Source organism: Physeter macrocephalus, chromosome 11 (assembly GCF_002837175.3).
Source record: "Physeter macrocephalus isolate SW-GA chromosome 11, ASM283717v5, whole genome shotgun sequence".
NCBI lineage: Eukaryota > Metazoa > Chordata > Mammalia > Artiodactyla > Physeteridae > Physeter > Physeter macrocephalus.
The window spans coordinates 137,165,918-137,178,951 of NC_041224.1; the positions used below are offsets into that span (position 1 = coordinate 137,165,918).

The 13,034-nt window shown below is 39.3% G+C and overlaps 2 protein-coding genes across 18 annotated transcripts in view; one reads left to right on the plus strand and one right to left on the minus strand.

The window, feature by feature from the left end:
* The window catches only part of FBXO34 (F-box protein 34), a 90,666-nt gene that overhangs the window by 53,236 nt on the left and 24,396 nt on the right, over positions 1-13,034 (plus strand). The gene's annotated exons all lie outside the window — the stretch shown is intronic.
* ATG14 (autophagy related 14) overlaps positions 9,001-13,034 on the minus strand; it is a 72,971-nt gene continuing 68,937 nt past the window's right edge. The window contains exon 13 of the transcript XR_008618672.1: positions 9,001-9,610. The gene's annotated coding sequence lies outside the window, so the exon portion shown is untranslated. The remainder of the gene's footprint in view (positions 9,611-13,034) is intronic.

Consider the following 13,034-nt stretch of genomic DNA (forward strand, 5'->3'; position numbering starts at 1 on the left):
CAATCATTACAAATAACTACACTTGTCCTCCTGCCCCCCAAACCCCAGCCAGTTGTTAAACATTTATTTACCAACACACTATGGACTGGAATCTAGTACATATGTTAACTTAAACTGCCTTCACCTTACCTGGTGATTCCTAGTCCATATAAATCTCTGTTTATTTATAAACCTCCTTAGATTACCTTCAGTCTTGCAAGGGTGAAGGAAGGGCATTTGTCTGCCTGCCTGAGAGAGTGAAAGGGAATCTGAGAATTGCATTTTCAGAAAGATTTTCTGTTAATTCTTCCCATTTGTCCCTGCTGAGCCTTTTGGAGAAGTATTCCCGGAAGCTTACCTTAGGATTCAGTTCTCTTGGGTCTTTGGGTCCTTTACCTTTTAAATCATTTAGTTTCCAGCTTTCAAAAATTTGTGGCTGTAATCTTCAGTTCTCTTCATCTCTGTGGGTTTATATCTTTAAAAAAAATTATCCCTTGGTGTTTGGGGAAGGATCAGTGAATAGCTATGTGCTTATTACTCCACCATCCTTAACCCAGAAGTCTCGGATCTAATTCTTGAAAAAAATAGGTAAATAGATTCAACAATTTAAGGGAGTTCTCAGTAGGCTTAGCCAGTCTCCTCTTGGTTTGCAAATCATATATAAATGCAGTCAGGAAAAAATTCTACTGATTCTAGAATACTTTTCATTTTCATAAAGGAAGAAGTAACCATCTGTAAGTAGATGTTGAACCAGATGACCTGCTATTAGTTTTTGATGTGGATGTGTGGGGACATAAGGAAATACAGAGCAGTTTCAGGTCACATACTTTGGTATTACAGAGAATTGGAACCATAGTACCTAGTTGTCTCAGATTCTGTAGCCATTCCAGTTGCCCAGGTGGCTGGATCTGGCAACCTGGTCACCTCATACACTCTGCAGCAGACATTTATTGCTCACTCATCTAGTGAGTCTTCCAATCTTGTGACTTTGTCTCCATTCTTAACTTCTTTTGCTCAAATTCAGTGTCCCGCTTTCCCCATTAGATTTGATGTGTTTGGGTTGGTTAGACTCATTACCCTTAATTTCACACCAGGCCACCTCATAGTCCATTAAGTTCTCCTTTGTCGATTGATGGATGGATGGATGGATGGATGGATGGATGGATGGATGGTTGCCTTAGGTCTTCATTGCTACGCACTGGCTTTCTCTCATTGTGGTGGCTTCTCTTGTGGAGCACGGGCTCTAGGTGTGTGGGCTTCAGTAGCTGTGGCTCGTGGGCTCTAGAGCACAGGCTCAGTAGTTGTGGCACACGGGCTTAGTTGCTCCGCAGCATGTGGGATCTTCCCGGACCAGGGATCGAACTCGTGTCCCCTGCACTGGCAGGTGGATTCTTAACTACTGCGCCACCAGGGAAGTCCCCTTTGTCTATCTATTGATGGTTACCTTTTGGTTAAGGCCAGAATAGAAAGGTGTTAGGATACCAGTGTGGCAACTGAAGTGGAAGAAATTGCTTGTAATCTCTCAGAAGGGGGATGTGGGACTCTCAGGTACTTCCCCTGGATTCCTCTGTTGAGAAATGCATCTATTTACATATATTTTTAAAAAGACTTTTGTGGCTCAGGACAGTTGTGGCTAAAAGGAACAAATATCTGACAGGATATAAAAGGAATAAATATTTGACACTGTGCATGTAAAATTATATTAGATATCCAGGTGAACCTTCTTGTTCAAAGCTGTGAAGATGATAGTAATTTCTAAAGACCGAGTGTATAGCAATATCCAGTTGTTAAATATTGCTACTAAAATGGCTTCTGGTAACTGCTACTTATTGCCCGTTTTATCAGTCTTCAGTTTTTTCTTCTTCCCCCACCATCTTTTGTGTTTTAATTAGAGAGTTTTTCCCCCTCTGTTTATGAGATACAGGTCAGACACTTTGTATGTGCTAATGGCTGGGGCATTTTTTTGGTTGTTATTTGTTAGTTTTTGTTTTTTAAATCGGTTGTAATTTCTGGTGATCTCCTGCCTGGGAAGAAATGCTTCTTTCTCTCAGGATGGCTCAGGGGGATTAGGCCAGGTTTTTTCCATATGATGATATGCTCTCTACAGAAAGTCTGAAAAGACTTTTTTTCTGGGCTTTGAACTTTATTCTTTTTTAAAAAAAAATAAATTTATTTATTCATTTATTTATCTATTTATTTGTCTGAGTTGGGTCTTTGTTGCTGTGCTAGGGCTTTCTCTAGTTGCGGTGAGCAGGGGCTACTCTTAGTTGCGGTGCACAGGCTTCTCATTGCGGTGGCTTCTCTTGACGCAGAGCACGGGCTCTAGGCGTGTGGGCTTCAGTAGTTGTGGCTCACAGGCTCTAGAGCGCAGGCTCGGTAGTTGGCGCACGGGCTTAGCTGCTCCACGGCATGTGGGATCTTCCCAGACCAGGGCTCGAACCCGTGTCCCCTGCATTGGCAGGCGGATTCTTAACCACTGCGCCACCAGGGAAGCCCTGAACTTTATTCTTATTAAAAAATCTTTCATGAGTACGACTATGAAATCATCTTGAATAACGTATTTAACAAGGCATCTTATGTGAAAACAATAAAATACTGTGAAATTGGGACAGTCTTGGGGTGTGCAGTTCCTGTCATGCTTGCCATAATCTCTTCCTCAGAAACTGACCTCCATTTTCCTTGGCATTGCCCACAGCATGCATTTGAAATAGGAAATCTAAAAATGAGGGACCTTGTTGGTATGGTTTGGGGAGAATTGTGGTAGCATTATGGTACCTTTAATAAAAGCTCATTCAGGCGGTGGACTTTGTCTAGGTGATAGTGATTGCCTGCTTAACCAGCAACCTCAGAGGAGCTCCTTTTCTCAGCCCTAGATGATAAAGCAGTTAGCCCTAAGGTAGTGGTATAACCTGGAGCTGCTGCCACACCTCTCACATCTTTGAAATGCCCCTAAGCTAAATGGTAGGGTGAATTGTTTGCCAAAGTTACCAGCAGATTTTTTTTTATGTTTCCTGCCTCCCTTCACTTAGTAGACACTTTTAAAAAATGAGTTTTAAGATGAGAAAGTTTAAAAAATTTTTATGTATAGTCACGGTCTTTAACTTTTGCTAAAACTGGGTTGCTGTTGAAATAGCAGATGGGTGTGATAAAAATGGGAACATGTCAACTGTAAAAAGAAACCAGTGCAGATTAAATCACAATTAAAAATATCTCTAATATGATTCACTAAAATGTTTTTCCTTTGGGTTAACTGTTAATATTTTGTCCTCTTTTTAGTCATCTTTTGTCAAAACCAAGGAATGAAAAAAAAAAATGGACACAGAGAAAATGACCAAGAGTGGCTTTAAAATTTCTTCATTCAAAGATTTTTAGGACATGGGGTTTCCACAGTCAAAGAATCTTGAAAACGAGACTTGTAAGAACAGGCTGATATGGGCTTTTTGCTTTTTCTATTCAAGTTGTCAAAAATAGATTATACTTACTAGCAGTATCTGGTCCTCTTGTAATGTAAGGAGTATCAGAAGGATATTATCCACAGAGGCCTTAAAAATTATGCCTTATGTCCCTTGTACCAGTCCCCAAAGTATTGTATACCTAGTATACTTGACCTTTTGCTGAGACAACTTGCAACATTTCTAATTGGTCCCAATGCTTAGCTCAGTGCCGAGCCCCAGTAGGTGTTCAGCATTTGTTGAATACAGAAATGAATCAATACCTGTTTCCAAACTGGTGCTTTTCATAGCCCTTCTTTGTAAAGCTGCTCCAGGGATCTGTCAAGAAAACTAATCCAACCAGGCTACTTCCCTTTGAAAAATCCTTCAGTGGCCCTCATCTCCTTGAAGTTTTGCTTCTCAGACTTTTTTCCTTCTAAAATTATTTTTGATATTATAAAGTTAACATACTATGGTCAGAAATTCAGTGTTGAAAATAGATGCGAAAAAATACATGTTCCTAACTCACCTTCCAAAATATCCAGTTTGCTGGGCATTATATATCTTTCTATGTATCTGGCAAACTGTATATAGTCTTTTCAGTTTTGTTTGTTTTACACCAGTAGAATTACGCTAAAATATTGACACTCAACTCCTTCCCCAGCGCACGGGCTTAGCTGCTCCACGGCATGTGGGATCTTCCCAGGCCAGGGCTCGAACCCGTGTCCCCTGCATTGGCAGGCGGATTCTTAACCACTGCGCCACCAGGGAAGCCCTGAACTTTATTCTTATTAAAAAATCTTTCATGAGTACGACTATGAAATCATCTTGAATAACGTATTTAACAAGGCATCTTATGTGAAAACAATAAAATACTGTGAAATTGGGACAGTCTTGGGGTGTGCAGTTCCTGTCATGCTTGCCATAATCTCTTCCTCAGAAACTGACCTCCATTTTCCTTGGCATTGCCCACAGCATGCATTTGAAATAGGAAATCTAAAAATGAGGGACCTTGTTGGTATGGTTTGGGGAGAATTGTGGTAGCATTATGGTACCTTTAATAAAAGCTCATTCAGGCGGTGGACTTTGTCTAGGTGATAGTGATTGCCTGCTTAACCAGCAACCTCAGAGGAGCTCCTTTTCTCAGCCCTAGATGATAAAGCAGTTAGCCCTAAGGTAGTGGTATAACCTGGAGCTGCTGCCACACCTCTCACATCTTTGAAATGCCCCTAAGCTAAATGGTAGGGTGAATTGTTTGCCAAAGTTACCAGCAGATTTTTTTTTATGTTTCCTGCCTCCCTTCACTTAGTAGACACTTTTAAAAAATGAGTTTTAAGATGAGAAAGTTTAAAAAATTTTTATGTATAGTCACGGTCTTTAACTTTTGCTAAAACTGGGTTGCTGTTGAAATAGCAGATGGGTGTGATAAAAATGGGAACATGTCAACTGTAAAAAGAAACCAGTGCAGATTAAATCACAATTAAAAATATCTCTAATATGATTCACTAAAATGTTTTTCCTTTGGGTTAACTGTTAATATTTTGTCCTCTTTTTAGTCATCTTTTGTCAAAACCAAGGAATGAAAAAAAAAAATGGACACAGAGAAAATGACCAAGAGTGGCTTTAAAATTTCTTCATTCAAAGATTTTTAGGACATGGGGTTTCCACAGTCAAAGAATCTTGAAAACGAGACTTGTAAGAACAGGCTGATATGGGCTTTTTGCTTTTTCTATTCAAGTTGTCAAAAATAGATTATACTTACTAGCAGTATCTGGTCCTCTTGTAATGTAAGGAGTATCAGAAGGATATTATCCACAGAGGCCTTAAAAATTATGCCTTATGTCCCTTGTACCAGTCCCCAAAGTATTGTATACCTAGTATACTTGACCTTTTGCTGAGACAACTTGCAACATTTCTAATTGGTCCCAATGCTTAGCTCAGTGCCGAGCCCCAGTAGGTGTTCAGCATTTGTTGAATACAGAAATGAATCAATACCTGTTTCCAAACTGGTGCTTTTCATAGCCCTTCTTTGTAAAGCTGCTCCAGGGATCTGTCAAGAAAACTAATCCAACCAGGCTACTTCCCTTTGAAAAATCCTTCAGTGGCCCTCATCTCCTTGAAGTTTTGCTTCTCAGACTTTTTTCCTTCTAAAATTATTTTTGATATTATAAAGTTAACATACTATGGTCAGAAATTCAGTGTTGAAAATAGATGCGAAAAAATACATGTTCCTAACTCACCTTCCAAAATATCCAGTTTGCTGGGCATTATATATCTTTCTATGTATCTGGCAAACTGTATATAGTCTTTTCAGTTTTGTTTGTTTTACACCAGTAGAATTACGCTAAAATATTGACACTCAACTCCTTCCCCATTGGCTAGGGTGAACTATTTAATGTCATGGAAATTAATCTTTTGTGTATATTGCAAATATTCTCCCAGTCTTTTGCTTGTCTTTGAACTTTATGGTGTCTTTTCCCCAGATAGATGTTTAAAATTTGTATTTAGTCAGATATGTCAATATTTTGTGTCTTTTGCTTAGGAAAGGATTTACTTCCCACTAAGTTTTTAAAATCATATTCTCATAATTGACAGTATTGAATTTTACAGTTTACTCAATATGGCACTTTTAAGTTTTTATGGTATAGTAGGCATCTACCTTTTCACTCAGATATTTGGTTTTCTCAAATGATTCAAACATTCTGCTTTTCCCACTAACTATGCATCTCTAATATTGAGGATGCTGTTATCTTGAACGCCTTACCTGTTTCTGCTCTACTGCCATACTGTTTTGGTTACTATAGTTTTAGCATATGTTTTGGAGTTTTTAAGTTTTTCCCACCTCAAATCTTATTGACTGTTCTCTTCCATTTACTTTTTAAATTTAGATGTAAATCACATACTGTAAGATTCACCTTTTTCTTCTTTTGATTTTTTTTTTTTTTTTTTGGCTGCGACATGTGGCATGCAGGATCTAAGTTCCCCAACCAAGGATCAACGCCTCACCCCCTGCAGTGGAAGCATGGAGTCTTAACCACTGGACCACCAGGGAAGTCACCTTTTTAAGGTGTATAGTTCACTGGTGTTTAGTGTAGTTGCAGAGTTGTGCAACCATCACCTCTAATTCTAGGACATTTTCTTTCTTTCTTTTTTTTTTTTTTGGCTGCTGTGTGGCTTGTGAGATCTTAGTTACTTGACCAGGGATTGAACCTGGGGCCACGGCAGCGAAAGTGCTGACTCCTAACCACTGGATTGCCAGGGAAGTTCCTCTGGGATATTTTTTTTTTTTTGTGGTATGCGGGCCTCCCCCCGCCGCGGCCTCTCCCGGTGCGGAGCACAGGCCCCGGACGCGCAGGCCCAGCGGCCACGGCTCACGGGCCCAGCCGCTCCGCGGCACGCGGGGCCCTCCCCGACCGGGGCGCGAACCCGGCCACCAGGGAAGCCCCTCCTCTGGGATAGTTTATCACTCCAAAAAGAAAGTCTATGCCCATTAGCAGTCATTTCCTATCTCTCTGTGCTCTCTCCCCTCCCACTGCCAACCAGCCCTAGGCAACCACTAATCTACTTTCTGTCTCTATAGGTTTGCCTATTCTGTACATTTCCTGCAGATGAAACCATATAATGTGTGACCTTGTTATCTGACCTATGAGTCTTTCACTTAGCATTAATATGCTCAAGGTTCATCCATGTTGTAGTACATATCAGTACTTCATTCCTTTATATGGCTAAATAATAATCCATTGTATGTATATACCACAATTTATCTATTCATCCACTGGTGGAAATCTGGGTTGTTTTCCCCTTTGGCTATTCTAAGTAGCTCTGCTATAAACTTTTGCATACAAGTATTTGTATACTTTTACATACAAGTACCTGTTTTAAGTACATACTTAGTAGAATTGCTGGGTCATGTGGTAATTCTTTTTAAGATTTGTTTTGTTTTGTTTTTAATTTTGATCTTTTATCTGATAAGTTTTTGTACTATTAAACCAAATAGTTTTTAATTTGATTGTTTAACTTGAAAGCCCCATAACATATAGTTTGCAAATAATGACAGATTTTTGTCTTTTCCCTCAATGTTTTAATCTTCTTTTGTAATATGATGGCTGGCATCTTTATTCTTGGTTCTAAGAGGAAATATTTTTAATATTTTGCTGTTGTGTATGCTATTTCCTATAAATTTCTGAGAGAGTGCTTTTATTCTGGGAGAGTGCTTTTATTAAGGTAAAGTTTTACTCTATCCTTAGTTCGCTAAGAACTTATAGACGCTGAATATTATTTTCTTTTAAGAATTTATTGAGATGTGGCATCTCTCCTTTAACGTGTTAATGTTTTGGGAGCATTGGGCTTGGTACCACTATTTGCTTTGGTTGATTTCCTGGTTACTTCAATGGATTTTTCTTCCCATCCAGACCAATCTGAAAACCAATTTGAGAACCTCTGTTCTGGAAAATCTGTAATGCCAGGTTCAGTGATGGTGTAGAGCTATACATGTTAGAATACACTCCAGCATGTTTATTTTCTTCAGTTCTCTTATTCCCTTCATTTTTTTCTTGTAAACTAAACAATTTAAAATCTTGTTATTCAGAGTTAAGAAACACACTCCTTTACATGTTTATAAATACACTCCATAATTGCTTCTGCTGCTCCTCCTACCTTATTCCTGATAAAAAACAAAGCTACCGAATGCTTTGAATTTTCAGTGGGAAATTACATCTGTTCCTAGGGCCCTCATCACCATAGTAACAAGGAGCCAACTCCATTGCTTTTCAAAAGGACCTAAGACAATCCAAATACCTTTTCATAGATTAGACCGCAGGCCTGCTCAAGGGGGTGTCTAAATATCCTCAGCATACACAAAATACAACTGAGATAGTTTGTAGAGGAGAGGAAGTAAAATCTAAAATCCCCGGAGTTGAGGTTCCATCACATTATGAAGACTCCAAACAAATCCTGATGGGCTTTACTTTCTGCCTGGTGATGATCAAGTCTTCCTATTAAGGCTCATTAATATGACCACCCCACTCCACCCCCAATCCACATTGAAGATAACTGGTAGAGAGGTCTGGGACTAGAGAATCAAATGAGGCAAAGGTTAAAAGTGATATTTATTTAGTTTTTGGCCACACCGTGTGGCATGCAGGATCTTAGTTCCCTGACCAGTGATCGAACCCATGCCCCCTGCAGTGGAAGCTCAGAGTCTTAACCACTGGACCACCAAGGAAGTCCCCAAAAAGTGATTTTTATTTTTGGGGCCAAATTGTGTAGGTGGGGCCCACAGGTAATCTTTGGTTTAAACATGTTGTGGTTAGATTTTTATTTTTGGCTGAGTTGCGTCTTAGTTGCTGCACACGGGCTTTTCTCTCGTTGCGGTGAGTGGGGGCTACTCTTCATTGTGGTGGGCGGGCTTCTCATTGCGGTGGCTTCTGTTGTTGCAGAGCACGGGCTCTAGGTGCACGGTCTTCAGTAGTTGTGGCTCGCTAGCTCTAGAGTGCAGGCTCAGTAATTGTGGCACATGGGCTTAGTTGCTCTGCAGCATGTGGGATCTTCCCGGACCAGGGCTCGAACCAGTGTCTCCTACATTGGCAGGCAGAATCTTAACCACTGCGCCACCAGGGAAGTCCTGTGGTTAGATTTTGAAGTGCCTTGCCACCCGAATCATCTACTCTGATTTTATCTAATCTTTTAGCTTATGAATAGAATTAAAGAGCTTAGGAAAATCAAAGTATAAGTCATTGTGGACTAGCCAAATAATTTTCTGTATGGATAATGATGACCAAAAAAAGCATAAGTTAATTATTATCAGGAAGACAGGAGAGTTTGAGATGCAGGATAGACAAACTCCCAATAATACAAATTCTGGGGAGTATTTTGATATTAAGTAAAACATCCTAAAGCAATTGGTATAATTTTTATTCAACAGTATTGAGTGTCTGTAACATATGGTTTGGGGCCTAGTAGATATAACAGTGAACAAAATTAAGTCTTCTCCTAGAGTTGATGTTCTAGCAGAGGAAAGATGCACCAACATAGACACGTCAGGAGGGAAGGAGAAAGTGCTGCAGAGAATGTAAAGAAGGGGTAAAGGGAATAGGGAATGCAGGGGAGTAATACTCCTTTATGTGGATGGTCACGGAGTGTCTCTTGAGATGACATTTGATCAAAAATGTGGAAGAAGTCAGAGTGACACAGGCAAATATCTGGGGGAAGAAGCAGAGGGAACAACAGCAAGTATAAAGGCTCTGAGGTGGGATTGTGCTTTGCGTGTTTGACAAAGAGCAAGAAGGCCAGTCGCATTGGAACAGAGTAAGCAAAGGCGGGGGAGACAAGTAAGGAATGAGAGATGGTGGGGTGTTATTGTAGGGGAAACCATTGAAGGGTTTGGCATTGAAGATGATATTGTTGAATTTCCCTTTTTCCTTATAGGATCACTCTGGCTGCTCAGTTGGAGAGTAGACCATATGGGGAGTAAGAGTAGAATTGAGAGAGACCAATAGGAGACTCATGCAGGTGAAAAATGCTAGTGGTTTAGCTGGGTAGTAGCAGTCGAGGTGGTGAACGGTAGTTGCATTTTGATTATATTTTGAAGGTAGAGCCAATGGGATTTGCTGATGTGGTTGCGAGAGGAAAAGGGGGGTCAAGGATGATTCAAGGGTTTTTGGCTTTAGCAATTGGAAAAAGGATTGATGTTTACTAAAATGGGGAAGGTTTTGGAAGGGTGGTTGTGGAACGTGCACAGGGAATCAGGATTTTGTCTTGGACGTTTTGAGTTTCAGATGCTTATTAGATATCCAAGTGGAGATTTAGAAAAGTCAGTTTACAAACCTGGAGCCCTGGAGAGAGGTTGGGAGCTGGCCACTTTGTGCACTGTGTAGGTTATTTTTAGAAATGTTAGACTGGGGGTGGGGCACTTAAGGTGCCAGTTCCCAAACTGTTTGAGGCGCCCTGAGGCATCATAGCCAACTTGGGTTGCTGCAGGTTATTTTCAGATTTCCAGGAAAACATTACAGATGGTGCATGTGCTTGACGTGTGTTTTTTTAAAGTTTTAAAAAAGATGTTTGAGTTGTGTGCATGTGTGTGTCCTGTGCTGCTGGGATCAACAGAGTGCAGTTTTGTATGTGCACCTAGTGTTTCTCACAGAAGAAATCCTACATAGGCAAACACGAAATTCATATTTTACTCAAATTGTTCCCCAGTATATCAGTCAATCCCAATCCCGTATAGCAGAGCTGATTTTACTTATTTAGAAGTTTGGAGGGTTGGGTAGAGAATCTGTCCTGAAAGGTAGAGAACCACTGCCTGGAGGGCCAGGAAAGGGCTGATGGGTATTTGTGCAAAATGTCTTTAAAAAGCAGTTTATTTCAAAAATTCTTGCATATTTTGCATTCTTTCTCTAATGTATTATCCCATTCTTAAACCTTAAAAATGGTTCAAATTAATGCCATAGAGTAACATTTGTGGCAAGAATGAATGGTTAAGTAGGCTCTTCTCTTTCAAGTTAGTATACTATTCAACTTTGAGATAAGATGACTGTCAGAAAATTAGGGAGAGTTGAGTAGTATTGGATGCAATCAGACATCTTTAGAAGGAACATAATCTAGCAAATGAGCAGTTAGAGAGATTTAGAACCGTCAACGGAACTAGTTCAAACTCAGAAGAGTAGGAACACCTAGGAAGTTAAAATCCATTTAATCAGCTGAAGCAAGTATGTAATAAATGGAAGTTTATTAGGCCTTAAGGAGGAGCTTAAAAGCAAAAATTTAAGCCATGTTTGTCCAGCCTTTAGGAGAGAGAGGGGTGGGGGAAGAGGCTGAATCTTCCTGTGTTGAGTGAGCTCTTTGGTGGGGGCGGGGTGGTGTATAGAAACTGATTATAGCTTGGTTGAATTCTTCCTTGGATTCTTCTTTCTTTATTTTTTTCATGTATAACCCAAACCTCCTGGTTTAATATCAGAAAGAGGGGACAGTTATGAATGGAGAACTCAGGTGTTCCAGTTTCTGAAATTGGAATTTTGATCCCCATTACGACTTAATAAATTGACACACTGATTTATAGTATGAGCTAGCCTTGGGAGCCTTGTCAACTCAGAGCACAGTGATAAAAGTGGGTTTCTGGTCCTCCATCAGTGTGTGAAGTTATGGCTAGGTGGTCATCTCATGATTCTTTTGTTATTCTCAGGATTTATAATTCTAGCACTAAGGAGGTGCTATTCAGGAAACCAAATAAATATCACACAGTTTTTTGTTTTGAGCATGAAATAAAAGAATTGCATGATCTTAAAGGATATTTAACCAAGTTTTATGTTTCTTGAAATTTTTGGAACACTCCGTTTCTTTCTATTCAGTATTATTTTGGAGAGTCACTGAATTTTCTTTGTTTCTGGGCTTTGTGGGATGTGGGTAGACATGTGACGGTGGGATAGAATTAAAATACCTGTGTAACTTTTTAAATAAGGCATTTGGGATTTAAAAAAGAAAATTACACAATAATTTGATTTTTCTAATAAAATTTGCCTATTTTAAGGGGATTTTCTCTTAGCCTCTTGAGCCTTCACATTTCCTCTAGTCCTAGTTTTATGCTAGGAAAAATGTTAATTTCAGTGCTTTTTTTTTTTTTAACCTTATGACTAGCCTTTGTTTTCATGTTGAGTTCAAAGATAATTGTTTTCTTCTTTGATTAGCCTGTTCTTTGTTCCTCTAACTGCTGATGACCCTCCCTTCCCTTCCCCATCTTCCCAAATAAGAGCCTGTGGAAGGCATTTATCTACAGTTTTGTTTTGCATGTTTTCTGTAACCATTAAAGAAATTTAGAGCTGAGTGGCATCAGATAGCCATGATGTCACTTTTCTCTTTCTATCCAAATTAGTTTTTAGCATTGAAATCTGAGGAAATACTGTGCACTTAGGCTAACAGTGAGTGACCTACAGAATAATCTACCTATTTTTAACTTAATTCCTGGGTATTCTTCCTTTCCCTGTATTATCTCAATCTCTCCTTTATTTTTTTTGGTGTGTGTCTCCATAAATATTCTTCTAAAATTTGTTTCACATCTATTTAGAGTATTCAGGAATGGTTTGAGCACATACCAGGATCAGAGTCAGTGTCCAAAAAGACCTTGCTTTTTGTGCCATTTTGCTTCTGTGTGTTATCCTGATAGTCTCATCTCATTTCTGGATTTGTCATATAAATGGGCACTCATATTCTTTCTGATGGGTTTTATTTATTACATTTTTGTTTCATGATACAGTGACTAAACATAGCTTTCTGAACTCTTATGCCTATATATATCATTAGTGCATGATGCATATACTTCTTGCTTCCCTTTCCCTCCATAGATAACTTTATGTATCATATGCTTTATTCATCTGTCTCCCACCTAGAACAAAGGTTTGATGAGAATGGGGATTTTTGTGCTTGCCCACTGCTGTATCCCCAGTTTCTGGAAAAGTTCCTGGTACAATCTACTATAGATGCTCAGTAATACTAAGTGAATGAATGAAAGATCTGTTCGATAACTTAGCTATCAAACTGTGAGATTTGAATAAAAGGAGAAATAATTGCTTGAACGTTCAAATTAGAGACTAGAAATTGTTTTGTACTTGTGATGTGAAATGGAAGAAAATT